Raw genomic sequence first — 20,663 nt, forward strand, 5'->3', positions numbered from 1 at the left:
TTTTCTTTTTTAAGTGCTTTCTGAATGCTGACTTACTCCATTTTGATATTTCCTTCTCCCTCCTCCACCTTTTCTGCATTTCTAAAGTGACGGGTGAGGGTATAGTTTACAGAGAACATGTCCATTTAATATCATGTACCTATTAAATTCAGGATATAGTTGACGGAGAAAAATACGGAAAGGAAAACACAGTTCCGGTAAACTCTGAGTTTGACTTGACTCTGATTTTCTCCACTGTCTTGAATTTAGCTGATATCCACATCCTACATACGGTCACAAGACTTCATAGTTGAAAGAAACTTTTGAGTATTGTTGGGTCCACTTAACATAATGTATAATCTACCAACAGAGATTGCCTTTTATGAAAGGACAGGGGACTAGCCAGTGTGATGCAGCTGAGCACTGAAGTCTGAGGGCTAAATCCCAGTCCAAGTTTCCTTAAACAGGGAACACCCTCTAACCCCAAAGCAAGTTGCCCCAATCGTGCACTAAATATCTGATCCAATCTGGCCATTGATAGACACGTACATAATCAGATGCCCTTGCAGCTCTCATTCTATCCTGAAGCAGTGTCATGGTGTGGCGTTCTAAAATAACTTTATTATTCCAGGAGGTGGGGCTTTGCTATAAGATGCCCGACTCCAAGAGGATCCCAACTTTTGTACTTACATGAAACTGACAACGTTTAGATCGATCACACGGTGGCGCTGCCTTCCAGCCGACGGTCCTGGCTCAGCAGCATAATGTATCCAGCTCTGCTTGTGTAATTACATTAAGATTCTACTGCCTATTGCTCTTGTGGTTTTATAAAACTTTGATGAGATGCTACCAGTAGAGGTTTAGTTCCCCTACACCTAATAAAACTGTATCAACGATAGAACACTCCGGATGTGGTTTAAAAAATCTCAAATTTTAGGCTCTTATTGAGCCTTTGAGCAGTTAGGAAGAGAAGGAATGAAATAAACCAACATATAAGAAATGCCAGAAATGTTTCATCATATTAGGCAAATAATGTGTCCAAGGGGAGAAGTGAAATTAGAGTTGGATTCTTTTGTTTGTGTTCGCTTTCTAAATTTGAACCTCCCCTTTAAAAGTGTAAGTCTGGTGTTCACCTTTCCTGTGTTGACGTTTCTATCACATTCCACTCACTACAAATGAAGTAGAGGACTGCCTGTAGATGGTTTATTTCCTAATGGAGGATATTGAGACCGATCACAAGAGAGTTCGGTGACTCAGGATTGTAAATGCCTGGAGAACTGCCTCAACCTCAGAGAGGAGTCTGAAGGTGAGGAGGAAAAGGTTAGGTATGGGAGTGCAGTGAAAAACCCCTTGGAACTCATCTCCTGTGTAGCAGTTAGGGTGGGCCGTGCCTCTGCATTTCGCATGAGGAGAAAAGCCCAAATCGATGACACACATTTCACACATCTGATGATGATCTTTTTGTTTTCTGCTTTTACGTATGCATCAAAATCTAACAGTACTTCTTGTTTAGGTTAGCCCTTTGAGGCTCAAAGTCACTGTCTTGTAGATCTTGCTAATGCAACTTGACTCTTCAAAGAAAACTCACAGACTCTTAGAATTTTAGGGTGGAAGGGACCTTTGAGATCACCTACCAGGGCGTCTTGTCCCTTAGCTTGTAGAAGAATTACTGGGGTGCTTCCTTTCTCGACCCCAAACCTAAGTTTCTGATTCAGACACCTGCCTTTTTAGCAAGTGCCCCAGTAGTTCTAGTATGGGTCGTCCTTAGACCCCCATTTCGTGCATCCCTGATTATATCCAATCCCTAGATATGACAAACGAACAGAGCATCCCACCCCTACCCCCCCAAGCTCTCTCAGGTGACCTGATTCAGTTGTATAATACCAACAACTTTCTGAAGCCTGGAGAAAGCCATTATTACTTAGACTTGAAAAGATGATGCTCGTAAATAAGAACTTTATGGCTAGCACCACAAGTAGTAATAAGTAGCCCATCTCCGGAAGTCCATAATATAAAACCTTTAGTACAGAGTGGCAGGCTTTTCTCTTTTCTAAATACCATTTCAGCCTGTTAAGAGAAAAGAAATTAATGTTCAGAAAAAGTAGTTACCCCATATGTGCAGTAACTACTTTTCTATAATGTCTTATGGCATCTGGGGTTCAGCATCATTGAACAAGATTAAATGAACGTTATAGAGCTATAAAATTGCATGTAAAATAACGCAAAACTGTTCGAATGACTATCAAAGAAGCCCGTGAATGAATTTCCACTAAAATTAATTGTCATTCCTAGACGTGGCTTAGCAAAGCTGTTACTAAACTGGAAGGTTTCTTAGATACATAAGAGTATCAAATAAAAAATCAAGTAAGTGTTCCTTAAACCATGTTAATGATAAGTGAAAGTCATCAAGAAGTCAGTATTATTTTGTCCATCATTGCTACTACAATTGAGAGTCCCATTGTATATGTGTGTGTGTTTTGAATGTGCCTTACTAGAATATCCAATAAAATAGCCTTTTGGATATTCTATGGTGTCCTTCAGAAATCATGAGGTTGAAGAAATCTGTCTTAAATGTTTTTGTTTTGGTTGGTTCCTGAAAAAGGTGATTGACTCATTTAACAAACTGCATGATTTGTTCATGACAGTTTCAACTGCTCATGTTGAAGTCAGAGAATTTTTCTGAAACTTTTATTTTGGAAGTGTTTGAGATTTACTAACCTGGCAACTTTACATGAGAGAAACAAGAATGAGGTAAATATGATCATTTCTGAGTGTTGTGTAGAGCTTTTTTTTAACATACAAAAAATTGACTTTAGCAGGTGAAAATTTTATTTTTAGCAATTTATATTGGTGAAAAGTGGGGAATATTAAAGGACATTGAGCATTTTAATTAAGTTATAGGTTTTTTTAAATTTTCAAGTAAAGCTATATTAGTTTTGGTGCATATACATTAAAATTCCCCCCCACCCCTGAATTTCTTAGCCCTTAGTCAGATAATATGGCAGGCAGCCATTGTATGGTTTTACCAAAAGATTTTAACTGTCTTCTCAGTAATTAGTTATTAACACATCACCGTTCCTTTGCATGTCTTCCTCATTTGAGATTTCAGCTTCATTGAAATTGTTACATAAAAGGACTTCAGAGCTTAGACTTGGGCACACTTTAGCTTGGGACCTCCAGCACCATTTGTCCCAAATCTAAAATCTTATCAGTCTGCATTCGAAATTATTCATTCTTTTTGAACTGTGTTACCTGTATAAGTTGAACCAGGTTTATTTGCTTGATTTCTTGGATCTGCCTGTGCCCCCTCCTCCCCATGGTATACCATCTGTGCCCTGTGCTTTTGGGGCCCCTTCACATATGGCTACAAGCTGGTGTAATGCCCTTCCTTTTGATCTGGCTTCATCTAGTGATTTGCTCAGTATTTTTAAGGTCAGACCGAAGAGTTTTCTGTTCTAGTTATTTTTGATTTCATATTGTGTGTTGTGTTTGATGTTTCGGATACATGTGAAAGTTGCATCTCTAAGTCAGTAATTTTTATTCCAGCCTTTGGCAGCCATCAGGTAAGACTAGACTGTAACTTTCTTATTTGAAAACATGTAGTGATTTATGTGTTTAGTGCACGTGTTTGGCCTTTTCATGAGAAAGTTCTTACTGGTTTCTAATTTGGGACTATACTGCTGTGAATTAGCACTCCTGTCTTTTAGGTTAGAACTTCATGAGGTTTGTTTAAGTGTCCGTTAATTTGTAGAACTTCACGTTGAGATTTTTGTTAATCTGTTGCTGTGAATTCTTATGCCGTAATTGGGTTCTGTAGTATAGAAATGTAGTCCCTCGGGTTTAGAATTTCATGCGGTGTTATTTAACCACATTGCTTCATCTTAAGAAGGTCCCAGGTATTTATGTGTTGACTGTCAAACCCTGTTTATTCCAGCACCTACTGCAGCTTTCTGTCCACCTGTTTGAATGCGCGTGAGCATGGTATCTGACCCTAGTGTGTTGCCGTGCTCCTCTGACAGGAAGCAGTATCTCTGTTTGTTCTACTCCCTTCTTGAATATATTTGGTGGTAGGGCTCATCTTGGTGTCTTAGAAAACACATTTCATTTATTTGCATTCTTTTTTTTTTTTTTAACCCTCTGCCAAGAATGGTTTCATTTTAGAATAAGCCAATCATGCTTGTTTCTTTTTTGTCCCCCAATTTGCCCATAAGATTCAGCTGTTCCTTGTTTAGCCAAGTAGATTTACTCCTGCTTTAGAGCTACCCTGTCGCTTTATAAACAAACAGAAGAAAGCAGCAAACTCTTTCTTTTTAACTTTTTATTTCATGTTGGCGTTCAGTTGCTTAACACTGTCGTGTTAGTTTTGGGTATGCAGCAAAGTAATATACATGTATCTATTCTTTTTCATATTCCTTTCTCAATTAGGCTGTTAGAGAATACGGAGGAGTCAGGATTATGTATATGATGCCCAGTTGATTTTAACCCAGTGAATTTCATGCAAGTTTTGAGGGGCAGGGCACAACACTCTGAAGGCTTTGAGATTTCCTAATATCTCCTCTTCCATTTGAGTCTGAAAGCTGCAGTCATGTATTCAGTGTGCATTTTATCACCTAGCAGTTATCAATGCACTTGTGGGATGTGTTCTTGGTAGTTTTATAAGCACAGGCTCTGCCTTCCCACCTGAAATACAGTGTCTTTAAGACCAACACCAGTAGACTCTTTTAGTGTAGTAACTGCTATTAAGGAATTTTTAACTGCTTTCACTAATGAATGTAGTTTTTAAAAATCTCTGGAATCCTACAGGAAGGTAGGTCTTTTGTTATGAAAAGAAAACAGTAGCATGTACAAGGCTCAGCAAGTTAAAATGTGTATCATTGAAATATGTATCTATTTCCCATCATCTGGCTTGGTGGTGGTGCTGACTAGCATATTTCTTGCCAGAGAAAATAAGTTTAAATCATAAGCATATTTAACTAGCAAGCATAAATCATAAACCCTTCCAGTCGTGAGCATACTGAACTCTGGTACCATTTGTACAGATGGTATGGTTAAATGTGTGTGCTCCTCCCAGCCTCAAAGATGTGGACAAGCTTTTACTCCCCGATTTCCTCTCATTCAGGAAACTTAAATCATTTTTTTTTTTTTTCACACATAGAATTCTAAAAAACACAGACCTAGAGAAAGGTTTCAGGCCCTAGAAAAGTTTGGTGTTTTGTGACTGCTGGAGAATAATGGAAGTGAAGGCTCAGCCCTAAAGCACTGTGCCCCCTTTAAAGGCAAACAAGGTTGGTGTTTTGTGAAGATAGTCAAGCTCTGAAGGACAAGACTTTGATTTTCAGAGTGTATCTTTAAAAAAAATCACAGAGCCATAAATAAAATTTTAACAGAAGTCCCTTCTCTTTCAAAGAATGTTCCCCAGGTGGCTGGTCCTACAGAAATACTTTTAGATACTGCAAACAAAGCTCCTATTGTAAAATTTATTTTTAAAAGTCTAGTAAAACAATAACACATCCATACTGACGTGCATTGTGTGGCAAAACCTTAACATTTTGGAAACCAGTAAGTGTATTTATGTACTCACTGATTGTGTTTTATGAAACATCACTTTAAAGACCTTTTTATTGCAAAGTAAAACAAGAATATAGAAAACCACCCAACACAAATGTATAGCTTAGTGAATTGTTACCAAGGGAATATCCTTCTAACAGCACCCATCTTGAGGGATAGAACTGGGCCGACTACCTCAGGAGCCCCAATGACGAGTCTCCTCCTGGTGACCTTCTTCATGAAAATAACCATTACCCTGACTTACAGTAACACTTCCTTTGTTTTCTTTCTGGTTTTATCACCCAAGTGATAAACCTTACTTTGTATTTTTGTATACAGAAGCTCCGTTATACTTGCGAAGATTGAGTTCAGAAAAATTATTTATAAGCTCTTTAAAAGGTAAGTGTAGAGTGACACTCTGTAAACAGTTGCTACCTACAAGTCAGCCATTGGGCAGAGTTTGTCAGGCTTCTGCTGAGGTATGCTGCTCTGGTCATAGCTCTAATATCACTGAAAATAATAGCTAATGTGTATGGAATTCCATGCCCTCTAATCACATGAGTTAATGAATGTCCTTCACTCTGAAACTCTAGGTGGTAGATCTCATTGTTGTCGCAACTTTCTGTATGTGGAAACTGAGGTTCAGAGAGGCGAGATAATGTGTCTGATGTCTGAGATTCTGTATGAGTTTGTCTCTGAAGGAAAGGCTCTACAGCCTTAAGAAAGAGATAGAATAGTCACTGGCCTTATTAGTTCACTGTTTTCCTGACCCAGAGAGTATAAAGAATTTGCGTAAGGTCACAGAAACAGTCGGTGGCAAAGTTGCAGGCAGATCCCTAAATCTTGTGGCTGTTAAAATCAATGATCTTTCCTTCATTCCCTACCTTCTGTGGAAAAAAGGACATGTTTTCTAATCTGCTTCTCTTCGTCATTTCCGCATGAGCAGATTTGACTTGCAACCAGTTTATAACTAGGATGCACCACCCGCTTGCTTATTTTCTCAGGATTTTAACTGGGAATTTAAAAAGTTTATATTCGAGGCTTGCTTTCCTGCCTCACTTGAGTGCCCAATCTGTGGATGCACATGCCTCACACTCTTCTCCAAAGAATGTACAAGAATAACACATTTGACTGGTGTGGATGGCAGGTGAAAAAGAATTACTGGTGTAGTGTAGGCCCTTCCACATATTCATGGCCAATTCTGGATTATCCCAGCACAGATGGATCATGCAGAATCCCTCTTCTGCTTCTGACGTGACCTTTAACTATTTGTGTTTGCAAATGCTTCTACCAGAGACTGCAAAGAAGAGCAGAGACGATGGAACTTGATTCCTAGACCAGAAGGTTAAGCATCCTGGTAAAAAGGTTTGGTGGTTTTGCTGGGAGACTCTAGGATTCTCTCTGGGTTGAACCCCTCTGGGATGCCTGACGCAGGCTTGGGTGTGAGCCTCTAGAAGGGAAGCAGACTGGGCAGCAAGCACGGAGCTTCGTTTGGAATTTGTTACTGGATTGAGATCCCGTGAACGTGAGTCTTGAGCAAGTCACTTGTCTTCTCTAAGCCCCAGGTTCCTCATCTCTAGGAGGGAAGAAGGTGGAGCTTCTTCAAAGCAAACAGCATAGTTAGGCACCCAGCTCAGTACTTTGCTCTGCAAAGCAGTAGTAAATACTTCCTTCGGTTGGCTGTGTCCATGAAGTTCATCCAGTAAAGAGAATGGAGCTGATCCAGTGAAGCTTTCAGTTTCCTCTTGAGGGGTTGGCCCAGCTTCAGCTGTTTGAGGTCCTGCAAGTTGTTGGTGGCAACACTGGCCAAACTCACTAGTCTCCCAACTGCTTGTTTACTGATCGTTCCACCTCATGACACTCTATTGGGAAAAACAGATCTACCTTCTTCACTTGAACTCTGTGTGCCTGGCTTCTAAGTCCATTTGCCATGAACCCATTTAAAACCTGAATGAACCTTCCAATTAATGATTTTCTAAAGATGTGATTGTCTTCCTTCCTCAGGAATATAAAAAGGAAGTTTGGTTGATTAAAATGTTTCCAGGCTGAGGAAACTTGGGTTGAAGCTGAGGAAGATTGTGTTGTGTTAGTCTGGTGTTGTCCAGTGTGGATTGCAGGCCTGCAGACGTGACACGGGATGAAGCCTGTAGCAGGCTCCCAAAAAGTCCCTAAATAACAAGTATATTCTTTTAATCCTGGATACCTTAAAGACACATTGATAGGCATTAATATAGCTGAGATAAGGATTATATGGGATATTGACTCATTCATTCAGCTAGTATGTATTGAACAACTAAGATATGCCAAGCACTAGGGATAAGAAAATAAACAAGACATCATCCATTCTTTGTGGAGCTTACAGTTCAGGGGATGGGTAAATATCATTGAAACTTCTGAGCACTAGATGGTAAGAAAAACGGGAAATGGTTCTTAAATATCTTTGACTTCCAAATGCCTACACATACTGCAAACTCGATGCATGTTTGAATGAAGGAATGTTTGAATGTTACCCTAAGCAGAGGTTTGGTTTTGTTATTTTTAAATTAAAATATCCTTAGATTTCTAAAGCTGAGTGTTTTCTCTAATCTCAGCATTGTTTTAAAATTCTCTAATAATAGTTTTGACAATGAATTCAGTAACCACAGAGGCTGTTTATAATTTGTTGTTGCTTTTCAAACATCTTTCAAAGCCAAGCGAGCCCTCGACTTCTGCTCAGTAATTCACTGTGTCTTTATGTCTCTACCTGAGGGGTAACCGTCATAAAACGGCCTGTGCACCAACATGTTAAATATGGGGATTCTTACACTGTGGAATGTCTAAAGATTGCTTACTCTGTCATTTTTAAAAGCCTGTAATTCCTTATAAAGCATATATAGCATCTGAACAAGAAATATGACACTAAGTCTCGGATTAAATAATATCTCGGGGCCGCTACCTTATGCATTTTCAGCAGTTTGGGAACTCCACTAAGTGCAGGTTAACAAGACCAGAGCATCATAAATGAGCATCTGTCCCATGACCCAGCTGGAGACCCCTCCGATTATTCATTCCAGAAGCACGTGCTGACACTGAGTTCAGCCCTGCGGCTCTCCCACTCTCCGTGGTCTTTTAAGATTGGCAGGAGGTCAAATCCTTCCACCCCTGTGCTTTGTGGCACGGCTCAGTGGTCTCCGGGTCTTGCTTTGTAGCCCTGATAACTCTATTTTCAAAATTAAAGTAAACAAAAGGAGACCCTGGCCAGGGAGCAATCCACCCCTGAATGTTTATGTGAAAAAGGGTTTGTGTTTTGTTTTAAGTGTTTTAAATGAGAACAGGCAGCTCTGAGAAGAACTTGTTCGATTAGGCACCACTGCTGTTTTGCCCGCTGACCCGGACTTTTGCAAGCCCAAGTTCATCCTTCCTCTTCAAAGGCCTGGCTCTGAGCTGATCACACATTTTCCTTGATGACAAATTAATCAAACTTGATTTCTTGGATGAGATGGATACAAAAGAACTACAACTCCCCAAGGCCCGAAAGTCAATACAGCCCTTCTGGCTCTGATTAGAGTAACAAAAGGATATCTGAGAGGCATCTTCCTCCCGCTTGCGGCTGTGGGACGAGCTGAAAGCCAGCCGAGCTTGTAAAGGAGAAAGGCCTTATTAAAACACATTTCAGCTGCGACCCAGTGAACGGCGAGCCCCCCTGACAGAGAAAATGACTTCTTAGTAGATGCTCACCTTTACTCAAGAGCAAAGTTTCTGCTTAAAAAGACCGAGAGGAAGTAGTATATTATGAATCTGAAATGTTTATAGATCTCCCCTTTTATGTTTCTGCTGTGAAGATGAGGTTAAAAAAGAAAGAAAGAAATCCGTCTGTGATATCTGGCAAATGTTGGATATAGCCCTGAGTTTGGATAAGGAAATTGACTTCTACCTGGTTAGAAAGGAAATTCCCCAAGTCTGGGGGATTTATGTACCTGTGAAGGCAGGCCTAAGACAAGGTGAAGGAATGGGCTTCAAAATGCAATTGCTGTGGGTCTGCTCTGACAACCCACTCAAGGGAGAGAGCGAGAGAAGCATTCTGCTAAATCGGGGAGCGCAGGATTTCAACGCAAACCCCTCTTAGCAGCTTTGTCATCCGCCTGTTCTGTGGGGCATCCAAGGACACTGCTCGCATCCTTCTTGTGATTGCTCTGCCTTCTAAATTTAGAAGAATTGCTGTTGCACAAAATATGGTCCCCTGACTGTCCTGGGCCAGCTTTACGCTTTCCCCCAAATGCCTTTACAAAATAAAGGGTGCATACCTTGAGGTCACAATTTTGAAAAGAGGTCTGGGAAGGTTTTTTCCCTCCCCCCTGTAGTAATGGAGGCAAAACACACACATCTACACATTATTGGTTCCCCTTCTATAAGTTTGTAGGGTCTGCTGGCCCACAGCCCCAACGTCAACTGACGGCTGATACATGTGGGCAGAGGAAAGTGGGGTCACGTGGGACCATCTCTCATTTATGACACTGGGTTTGAAGATCCCTCCTCCAAGTATCTTTCTGATCCTGACAGGTCGTTTTCAAAATGTCTGTAGCATTCCAGGACCCTTAATCACTCAAAGCTGTCGTTTAGATTCCAGCAATGAGCAAACTGTACAGAGGTTCTGCCTGCCCCTGTGAGGCAGCTCCAGTGCCACCCTCAACTTTGCCCTCTGACATGTGGGCTCCCAGCTGCGGCAGCCAAACCCTCGTGTCTCTAGCCCTGCACCCCAGTCACACCCTGCTCACCTCTTCCTGGTGCTGTGAGCGGGAGCCCAGGTCCCCTTGCCCGTCAAGCCTGTTCCGATCCCTCCAGCTTGAGTGGAGCCCTCCTCTACAAATCTGGGTGTGTGTGTGTGTGTGTGTGTGTGTGTGTGTGTGGCATTTTCACATCGCACCTCACCCCCAGTGAGGCTCTGCTCTCGGTTGAATGGAGGAGCCACTTTGTCAAAAGCCCATCAGACATCCCATCTTGAGAAACCCATGCACCATTCTTAGGGGATAGCTTTTGTGGCTGGAGAGAGCACTGTGTTTGGAATGAGACCATTTGTGTGTGTGTGTGTGTGTGTGTGTGTGTGTGTGTGTGTGTGTGTGTGTGTGTGTGGCATTTTCACATCGCACCTCACCCCCAGTGAGGCTCTGCTCTCGGTTGAATGGAGGAGCCACTTTGTCAAAAGCCCATCAGACATCCCATCTTGAGAAACCCATGCACCATTCTTAGGGGATAGCTTTTGTGGCTGGAGAGAGCACTGTGTTTGGAATGAGACCATTTCGCACCTCCCTACACCCCAGCCTGCCGGTTTTGTGACTCCGAATGAGCTGCCTGACTTCTGAGCCTCTGTTTGCTCATCTGGGTAACAGGAAAGATGAACACCCCCATCACTGGGGGGGAAGAGTCAATGAAAAAATTATGCATGAGGGCTCCTGACAGACTGTTAAGCGCTCTTATGTAGGTTTTGATGTTAATGTCTCATGATATATGCAGCGTTTTGGTCAAGTTAGTCTGGGTTTTTATGTTTGGGTTTGGTGTTTTTGTTTTTTAAAGGTATTTGGCCAGGTTTTTTTTTTTTTTTTTTTTAATCACACTCTGAAGTAGAGTCCAGAAACCTGTTATTTTTTATGAAAGTTCTTTTTTTTTCCCCTTTAGGATAAAGCTAAAGCATGCTCATTTTTAACAAATGTGAACAATAATAACGGTAGCTGGCCGCATCCCCCATCACCTTTTTTTATTCCTAAATGATTAGAAGGAAATGTGTTTATGAATATCTGAAGATACGCAAGAAAATTGGGCCAAAGTTGGGGCGAGGGGAGAAGGCAAAGAGCTGTACAGGAAGTAAGGGACACTGTATTGGAGAAAGGCACCCAAGCAACGCGATTAGCCTGGCGGAGCGGCACCGCCTGCCCACAGGCGGTACGAGGCACGGGTGATTAATGAGTAGCACGCGTCTGGTCCGCGTGTTTGATTACGCTGACCCTTAGGCTCCGTCAGCGTGGTTTTGCCTTCCTGACTGCTCGGGAGGTGGGGGTTTGAATGTGGAGAGAACCCGGGGGGGTGAGTCCCCTTGGACTTTCAAGAGTTTGGAACGCTTCCCCCTCCCCCACCCCCCAATAAGAAACTAACTCATCCCTCACCCGAATCGACAAATTTGCATCGTCTTCCCACCAAGAGGCAGAAATGGTTGCCCCCGAGGAAACTTCAGCGGAGGTTCATGGTTTTACGTCTCATTCTTTTGCTTGTTGTGTGTCGTCTTCCCGAACGGCTTATGCCTCTTGGGTTCCTGTCGCTGAATTCTAGTCCGGGCCAGCGTTGTTGCTGTTCACAGCTTCTGCGGGACGGTGGGCTGGAGCTGGAGAATGTGCCGGCTTCTGAGGGTGAAATGGGAGTGACGGCGGTCTTCTCGGGATCTGGGTTTCGTCAGTGGCTGTTGCTTGCCCACGTGGAGCCCTTAGACAGGGCAGCCCTAGAATGTCTTTTAGATGAGTCGGTCAAAGGGAAAGTGGTGTGAGGTCTTGGAAAGTGGTGTGAGGTCTTTGTGGAGACCTCGGGGCCCAGGGAGCGGAGGAGGCACTCTCTGCTCAAGGAAAGGCATCTTTGACGCCTAGTTCGAACATGGGCTAAGTTGCCTCAGTCAGGTCTGACTGTTTGCAGCTCTATGGACCGTAACCCCCCAGGCTCCTCTGTCCATGGGATTCTCCAGGCAAGAATACTGGAGTGGGGTGCCATGCCCTCCTCCAGGGATAGTTATAACATATGCTTGTTCTAATGAAGCTCTGTTGCCATTTCTCGTGTCCATTTCATTTTGTGTATTTCAGGTTTTACGAAATTTTAAATCTCATGTTGCAGACGAAATATAACTAATGCGTTCCTAGATTGAGCTGTTGGGGGACAGAATGTATTCACCTGGGACCAAACGCAGGTTTTAAAAGCAGTTCGCAGCAGCTTCTCTGGCAGTCGGGTGGTTAAAACTCCACATTTCTAATGCAGGGGATGCTGGGTTCCATCTCTGGTCAGGGAAGGAAGATCCCATATGTGGCAAGGTGTGACCGGAAAAAAAAAAAAAAAAACCACAACCAGCTTGTGTTCAAAGTCTATTACAGTGATCGACTTCCTATCTCCAGTTCTTAGAGATACTTTCTTCATTGCATGGAGTTCAAAAGTATCTATTTTTTAAAGCTGTAGCAATTCTGAGGTTGATTTGTAGCAGAATAGGTAAATAAAGCACTCAGCTCATCAGATTATTTCCAAGTCACTACCTATGTGTAGCCCATCCCCTCAACCCTGATGAAATAACCAGTGTGGTTTTCCTGAGATCCTTGCCGGCCTCCTCCCAGTTAACTAGATGGAGGCCTCAAGAAACGATTAAGACCAGCTGTGCTTTGGGGACTCTAGTAAGGGTTTGATGTATAGAGAGTCCACAGTGGTGGATAGTGAGCCCAGAGAAGAGTCCTCTCTCTTAGTCGGCCAGGTGGTGACGTATGGTTTCCTGAGCACAGTAGGACTCAAATGAGTCTGGAGACCCTCTCCAAGGGCTGCCACTAGAGACTGCAAGATCTGGTACAAGTTAGGTCCTCTAGAGGCTGGCAGTTACATAATCCCACCTCTGTGGGCGCAAGTGCAATGTCACTTTTTTCTTTGAAACTTTTTCAGCTGTGTGCCAGATACAATAGGTGGGGACTTCCTTGGAAGACACATCTCCATTTACTTTTGTAGATGAATGGGCTTTCTAAATGTGTGCTGGTCAACCTTTGATGATTCAAGAGCAGCATGTGAAGCAGTCACTGACCTGAATCAGGGTCCTATCTAGTGACACTTATTTCATAGCTGGGGTCCTGAAGCTTAGAGGGGAAGGGTCCCCTGCACAGGGTCACAGAGCTGCTGAGCCTCAGAGCAGGATCTGTACCTGACTCCCCATATTCCACATCCAGTTTCCTTTTCCCTGGGCAATTTTAATTTTGCAGTTAAGTAACACATTCCTCTTCTCGACTCTGCCTTTATTTTCTGAATTCTGTTTATTCCAAGTCTGAAATTTTCACTGAGAAAAAGCTTCGCGAATTAAGCAAAACGCCAAATTAACTTCAGTGGCTTAAAATATTAGGAGTACAAAAAAAAAATTAGGAGTGCAAGGCAAGAGGACCACCATAAGCCCCACTGCATGAGGACTCCTTCATTTCACATGACAGGAAGATGAGCTCAGACTGTCTTTAAAAAAATATGAATAATGTAACTGGAAAATTGTGGAGAAATGGCTTCAGGCAGAGTTTGATCCAGAAGACCTATCATCTTCGTTCTTATGTTTCTTTTGTCTTCGTTCTTCAGGATTAAACCTGCATCCTCCAGTTTTAAGTCCAGAAATACAGACTTTTTCCTTACTTTCTCTCTCTGGCATCCCACTAAGTCCAAAGGTTGTGTACCATTGACTCTAACTGGTTCTCATTCTTATTCCTGAGTCAGTTATTGTGGACAGCAACAGGCTTAAGTAACACACCCATCCGCAATGCAGGAGTGAAGTCATGGTGGTGGCTCCCCAGACAAGCGGGTATTGATACTGGGTAACAAATATCCACCGCAGCCTCAGGTCCCAGTAGCTGGATGACATAAGGCAAGTTACCTAAATGCAAAGCCTTCCTTTTTTTCAGCTGCAGAGTGAAGATGATAAGGGCATTGCTCTGATTTTGTGAAGTGTTCTTGACTGTATCAGGCTCAGTAAATTTTACCAATTAGCATAAGCCTAGAAGCCAAGGGGCTGGAACTGGTCCCAGTTGCAATAAGAATAAAGTCTTGACTCCTTGATTAACCCACAGGGAGCGAAGTCTCCAGCTCTTTGTGGATACCCTCCTGTTTCCTTTCCCCATTCCCATTGCCCCTCCCTGGAGATGAGTGACCACCCAGGGGCCCTGGCAGCACTCTCCTCCCTTCTCTCCCCCTGTTTTCTCTTTAGAGCCACACACCTTTCCCCATAGAGCCCACAGCTAGTCTGTGGAGATTGCCTGCTTGTCTGTCCTGCCCATTAGAGTTGGTAAGGAAGAGACTCTGATTGTCACTTGAAAATAGCCACTGGCTTGCCACCAGTATTCAAAGGATCTTTGGAGTGTAAAACACTGGGGCTGAACACTAGGCCAGTCCACAGAGCATCTCCTAGGTGAAGGCCTGGTTGGTTCCATGGATTTGGTTCCCCGGTAGAGGAGGGGGCTTGGCTCTGGCCTATAGCTGCAGTCCTCACCCCTGGTTAAGTCCAGGCCACTTGCCTTGCAAGGCCTCCTACAGATGCCCAGGGAGTGTGTGCCAGGAATGGAATGGACCAAACCCACCATTGGAAGCAAGCCCCCGGGGCCCAGCTGGCCTGGGAGCAGTGGCTTTGCCACCTACACAGACTGTTAACAGTGCATGTCCAGGTGTTTAGGAAAGGTTGTTCTGTAGTAAATTCTTGTTTTGAAATGATGAGCTGCTGCTTGATTCAAAAAGCAGATTTTAATCCACAAAAGAACTTTCCTGAAAGTCAAGATTTACTTTCTGTGTTAAGGCTTAAGAGCTGCTCAGAGTAAAAAAGTCCCTGACTTTATGTTAAGGGAAATTGGGAGGAGAATCAAAAATGGGAAAGAAACACAAATTTGGAAATAACTGGATGGGCAATAAGACCCATCCTCTACCGGCTGCCCCCTCCCCATTCTCAAGTGTACTGTTCTCAAGCCTCCTGTTCTTATCTTTCCATGCAGGTAGCAGTTTGCAGGGAGGGTCTTGCCAATGGGAAAGTATGGAATATAATTCTTTCTAGTCAGGTTGGGTCTGACTACTCACAGGCTAGAAATACTTCCTTGCTTGAAGTGCTGGAGGTGAACTGAAGGATTAGACCCCAGCTGCAAATGTGCGCCTTATGTCTGAGGAATGAATCTGGGCAACTGTGCTCATCAGCTCCACTTGCAAGCCCACTTCCCTCTCTTTCTGCTGCCAAATTTCCTCTTGCGGAGCTGGTCTCTCTCTTATTGGAGTATTTCCCATGTGTTTGCTAAAGAGACATCACCACCAAGACATCTGCAGAGTCTCCAGGCTTTGAAGTACCCACAGGAAGCTCGGCAAAGAGAAATCCAGAGTTACTTTGAGTCTCCCGGGTGGGTGGACATACTGTTTGTTTGGTTTGGTTTGAGAGCAGCTGGGGGTGAAGCCCAAATCCAGGGTGCTGGCACCGCCGGAAATTAAAGTGTCTTCACTCTTCTTCTACCTGAGACAGGAGCTTAAAATTTTTTTTTATTAATATTCAAAGGAATGAAAAATAAAAGCACACATTAAAAAGTGTTTAGTTTCCTCTTGTTCGAATGAAATTTCAAATCCGTGTGTGTTTTTAAAGTATGTGTTTCTGGATTCATAACCATTCAAATGTAGGTAGCATGTAAGAGTTGACAAAGGGCATCTGTATACATTAGTTCAAGTCACCTTTGTAACAAATGAATATCGTTAGTGTATTACTATTATTTTGCTAATAAGAGAAAGATGGAAAGACTTGCCCAGCATTGCTTAGCCAGTGTGAGTGGCATCCTGCAGCCCTTTTGATGTCAGAGGGAGTGCTGTCTAACTGAGAGTCTCTTCCAATTACTGGGGGAAAATGGTCTGATATTGAGCTGTTTTCCCCTCCACATCACCCTCAAATTGTAGGGTAATCTCTTTCCTTTGCAGTGGAGATCGGTCTTCATGGCTCCCCTAGATAAAATTAAAGAAATTATATAATTATCATAATATGATTAATAATGTTTATCGAGTTCTGTGCTGGAATCTGTTGTAAATTACATCTGTGAATGTCAGTAAGCCTCACAGGAACCTTCCTCATCCAGTGAGGTGAGGTGACCAGCCTGCATGAGGTCAGTTGGCTAGAGGTGGTGAGCCAGAAATCAAATGTAGGTGATCCAACAGCAGGCTTCTTCTCTTAACCCCTCTCTTTGTATAACCTGTACTGAACACCTACTAATGCGAGGCCCTTTGTTTGCACTATCTCACTGACTCATCATCACCATCCGCATTTTATAGATAATGAAATAGAGGTTCAGTGCTTTAGTCCTAAGACTTAGGAAGAATTGGAGTCAAGATCCAGCTGTAGAACCAGATCTCAGAGTCTCTGCTTCATTCCATGCCCCCAAAATGCCACTAATGCTTTCATTGCACAAAACAGCTGAAGAGCACCTTGGAGGGTAGACTCCAGAGGCTGGGCTACCCAGCACAAGAGGGTGTCCGCCTAGAGCCTGCCCCGGGCGGTGTGTCATTGAGGCGTTAGAAGGGACGCTGATACCCGGGGAGGCTAAGTCATTTGCACAAAGACACATCCACAAGCGAGGGCTGGCACCAGGATCTGAATAAAAAGTTTGTGCTGAAGGCCCTGGTCTAGGCAGTGGTGACTTGAACAACTTTGAACTTCAGAGAGTTCAGGATCCCGGTTTCCGTTTCTGCCCCATCTCTGTTACCCCTGAACCTTCAATCTCCCTCCATTTCTCCCTTCTCCTCCAGAAATGTAGAGAAACTACCACCTACTTCTCAGGAATTTTGCAAAGATTAATAGGATCATTTCAGAATAGTTCTTGGAGCGGCATATATGAAAGGTGCCATCCAGAAGAAGAAAGTAAAATAACAATAATAATTACTCTGTTTTCAGTGTATTTAGGGAAATCTCCATAGGGGCAATTAAGAGAATACTGGCTTGTACTTGTGGAAAATTCACAAGTGAGTAAAATGCCCATGTCCCTGTGAGGCTGCTGGGTGGATGGTGGAGTGGACAAGGCCATGGTACCAGATCTAAACCACCCAGGCTTCTGTACAAAAATAACTTGCCTGCCCATCTCAGGCCCACAGGGATGGTGCTTTGCCTGACCACAGCCTGGTTAATGCAGAGTGCTCACCCAGCTTTTTCCAAAAAACTACATTCCCTGGTCATCCACAAAAGAGAACTTACTTTTGGAGGCTTCAGTGTCTGTCCTCTAATTAATTCCTACCCATTTACCACAGGGACAGCTCGGGGCCTCCACGCACTTCTCCCTATCTGCTGGTAGAAACTGTGTTTGTATTTCGTGGTGGGCCTGGCAGATAGTGAGGTTTTGATGCCGCAGAGCTATTGAGGTGAGTTTATTCTGGGCTCTAAGGAGCCCTTGGCTGGTAACATCTGGTCTGTTCAGATGTCGTCTTCTCCATTCCGAGGGCCTGGGTTTGGTGGGTAAGATGTTCTCGTTTATGATCGGCTTGCCTTTGATCTTTGAGACTGGCTCTCTCACTTAAACACCTGGCCATGCTTAGGCTCTGCACTAGTCCGCACTCCTGCAGTGTTCCTTTCCTCCTGATGCACAGATGGTCACCACGCTGGGCAGCCGCAGCCTGCTCAGCATCCCGCAGCAGAGGGCTGTTCCCTTCTAACTGATGAGACAGGATAACCTCTTAGGCAAACACTTGGGTACTTTCCCATCTCTTACAACTTCATTTTCTACTCCATAGCACCCCCACCAACTCCTCTCCACCTAAAGTGAGCAGAGGCTGGACCCTTAGAGTAGAGCTGCTCTTATCATCTGGGCATCTGATCATAATGGTGATTCTGATCCATGAACCGGGGGTGGGCCTCAGATTCTGATTTTTGACGGGCTCCCAGATGATGTGTTTGGTCCATGAACCACATGTTGAACAGCAAAGTCTTGCAACACTTCTGGAATATTCTCCACTCTGGCCTCCCCCAGTCATGTTCCTATCTCTTCTCTTATCTCATTACAAAACTTAACTCCCTTATGTTCTGTTCCCATAGAAGCACCTTCCTGCCCCCTTATGAATATTTCATGCTCAAGTGATAATAGCTGGTAGATAAACAGTGTAGAATCAAAAGTCTATATCTTAGAGAGCAGGGTGTAGATCTATGCTGTAATGAGTCTGTGAGAATCACATTTCCAATTGGTGAGCCATTATTGTCTTTAATATATCCTGACAGTATTCTATCTCAGTCAGTTCAGTCGCTCAGTCGTGTCCAACTCAGTCGTGTCCAACTCTTTGCAACCCCATGGACTGCAGCACACCAGACTTCCCTGTCCATCATCAACTCCCAGAGCTTGTTCAAACTCATATCTGTTGGGTCGGTGATGCCATCCAACCATCTCATCCTCTATTGTCCTTTCTCCTCCTGCCTTCAGTCTTTCCCAGCATCAGGGTATTTTCCAGTGAGTCTGTTCTTCACATCAGATGGCCAAAATATTAGAGTTTCAGCATCAGTCCTTCCAATGAATATTCAGAACTGATTTCCTTTAGGTTAGACTGGTGTGATCTCCTTGTGGCCCAAGGGACTCTCAAGAGTCTTCTCCAGCACCACAGTTCAAAAGCATCAATTCTTTGGCTTTCAGCTTTCTTTATGGTCCAACTCTCACATCCATACATGACTATTGGAAAAACCACAGCTTTGACTAGATGGACCTTTGTTGGCAACGTAATGTCTCTGCTTTTTAATATGCTGTCTAGGTTGGTCATAGCTTTTCTTCCAAGGAGCAAGTGTCTTTTAATTTCATGGCTGCAATCACCATCTGCAGTGATTTTGGAGCCCAAAAAAGAAAGTCTGTCACTGTATCCATTGTTTCCCCATCTGTTTGCCATGAAGTGATGGATCCGGATGCCATGATCTTAATTTGAAGAAGTTTTAAAGAAGTCACTTTATTGGCAGTATAAAATTATAAATCTGAAAGCATAATTAAAACATTGTCATTACAACTGGATTTCGGCTTTCCTTTTCTTAAACAGGCATGTTAAAATGTCCATGCGCATGTCATTCTAAATGAGCATAAACGCTTGAAATCTAGCTGAAACAGTGGCTCTCTCAAGGAAGGAAGCTCCTTTAGATCATGTTTAAATGGCTTCTGAGGATTCTTACATTGATATATCATAATTGACAGACATGGAGCTGAAAGTTCAAGTCACCTGTATTCCTACCTTGGTTCCATGGTTTTCCCCACACTCTTAAACTTTGGCTTTCTACATGTGTATAATAGGCATAGCTATCATTATGATTTATCACAATTATTAAATATGGGGCTCTGAAAACTCTACCTCTGTCCCTAGGACAGCCCTAGAAAACTGCCTAAGGACTGATGGTCAGGGACACCCATCACTGAAAACCAACCAGCCTTTATCACTGGACAGGCCCTAGGGGCCGTGCTGCGCACACATTTCCCTTTACTTTCTGGATTGCAGGTTGGCCCACGATGGATGAGGAGGATACCTGGGAGGGGCTGGTTCAGCCAGGACAGTGAGAGTGTTTGGTCTCTGGGGTTTGAAGGCACTGCGCCTGACTATCTGGTATGAAAGAATTTCAGTTTCTAACTGGTCTGTCCTCACTTGGCCAGTGAGAATCCTGAGTATGAAAGGAGGCAAGTTGTCTAAGGTTGCACAGCCAGTGAGTGGTGGCCCAGGGATGTCTCGCTCTGGAGCCCGTGGCCTTACCCACTGAACAGCCCTCCCCAACAGGACATGAAATAAGGCATGTGAAAGTGTTTCCTGTAGTCTCTGGCATGTGGTTGGTGGGTAGTGTTCCTTGCCCTTTGTCTACTCTTGGTTCCTGCCTGGATCTCCGTGGAATCCAGTGCTGTTCTCGTATTTGGGGCTGGGGGCGTTGGACGCGGCTGCCACCTTTGACCTCTGTGTTACCCAGCAGAGCCTGGCTGGTGCTGTGACTCATGGTTTCCAGCTCTCCTGACTGCACCACTGTGCACAGGAGTTTTCTAGCTACAGGTTGGTGAAGTATTCCAGGGCAGGATGTTTACATCCCCTGGAGGAATGGGCACAGAATCAAGCCAGCCCTTGCTTGGCAACCCCTGGCTGTTCTTTCCAGCCTGAGGCGCCCTGCCAAGCCTTCTCAGGAGAGGCAAACATAACAAGTGCTGATGTGCTTCCATTTTATATAGAACATAATAAAAGTTTTCAGGATGATTTATTGTCCTAAACAAGAAGATACAATGGGCGCCATCCATTATTCAACATGCTAATGATAACCTTTACTCTCTTGTCGAGGATGATCTGAGGTAGTGTTCAACAGAAGTACAAAGAATACGCAGGGAACACGCACACACGATCCAGTGACATTTCATGCCGTGACCGTTGGAAAATTAATTGTGGAAAAAGGGGATTTAAAA

The 20,663-nt window shown here is 43.6% G+C and overlaps 1 protein-coding gene across 11 annotated transcripts in view; it reads left to right on the forward strand.

The window, feature by feature from the left end:
- The window catches only part of EIF4E3 (eukaryotic translation initiation factor 4E family member 3), a 524,749-nt gene that overhangs the window by 42,111 nt on the left and 461,975 nt on the right, over positions 1-20,663 (forward strand). For 6 of the 11 annotated variants that reach the window (XR_011250845.1, XR_011250851.1, XR_011250853.1 and 3 more), the window contains one exon: positions 611-877. The gene's annotated coding sequence lies outside the window, so the exon portion shown is untranslated. Of the gene's footprint in view, positions 1-610; positions 878-5,865; positions 9,374-20,663 lie in introns of those variants that run through there. The other 5 variants (XR_011250848.1, XR_011250847.1, XR_011250846.1 and 2 more) reach the window with 2 other exon arrangements.

The sequence above is a fragment of the Ovis canadensis genome, chromosome 19 (assembly GCF_042477335.2).
Source record: "Ovis canadensis isolate MfBH-ARS-UI-01 breed Bighorn chromosome 19, ARS-UI_OviCan_v2, whole genome shotgun sequence".
Taxonomy (NCBI): Eukaryota; Metazoa; Chordata; class Mammalia; order Artiodactyla; family Bovidae; genus Ovis; species Ovis canadensis.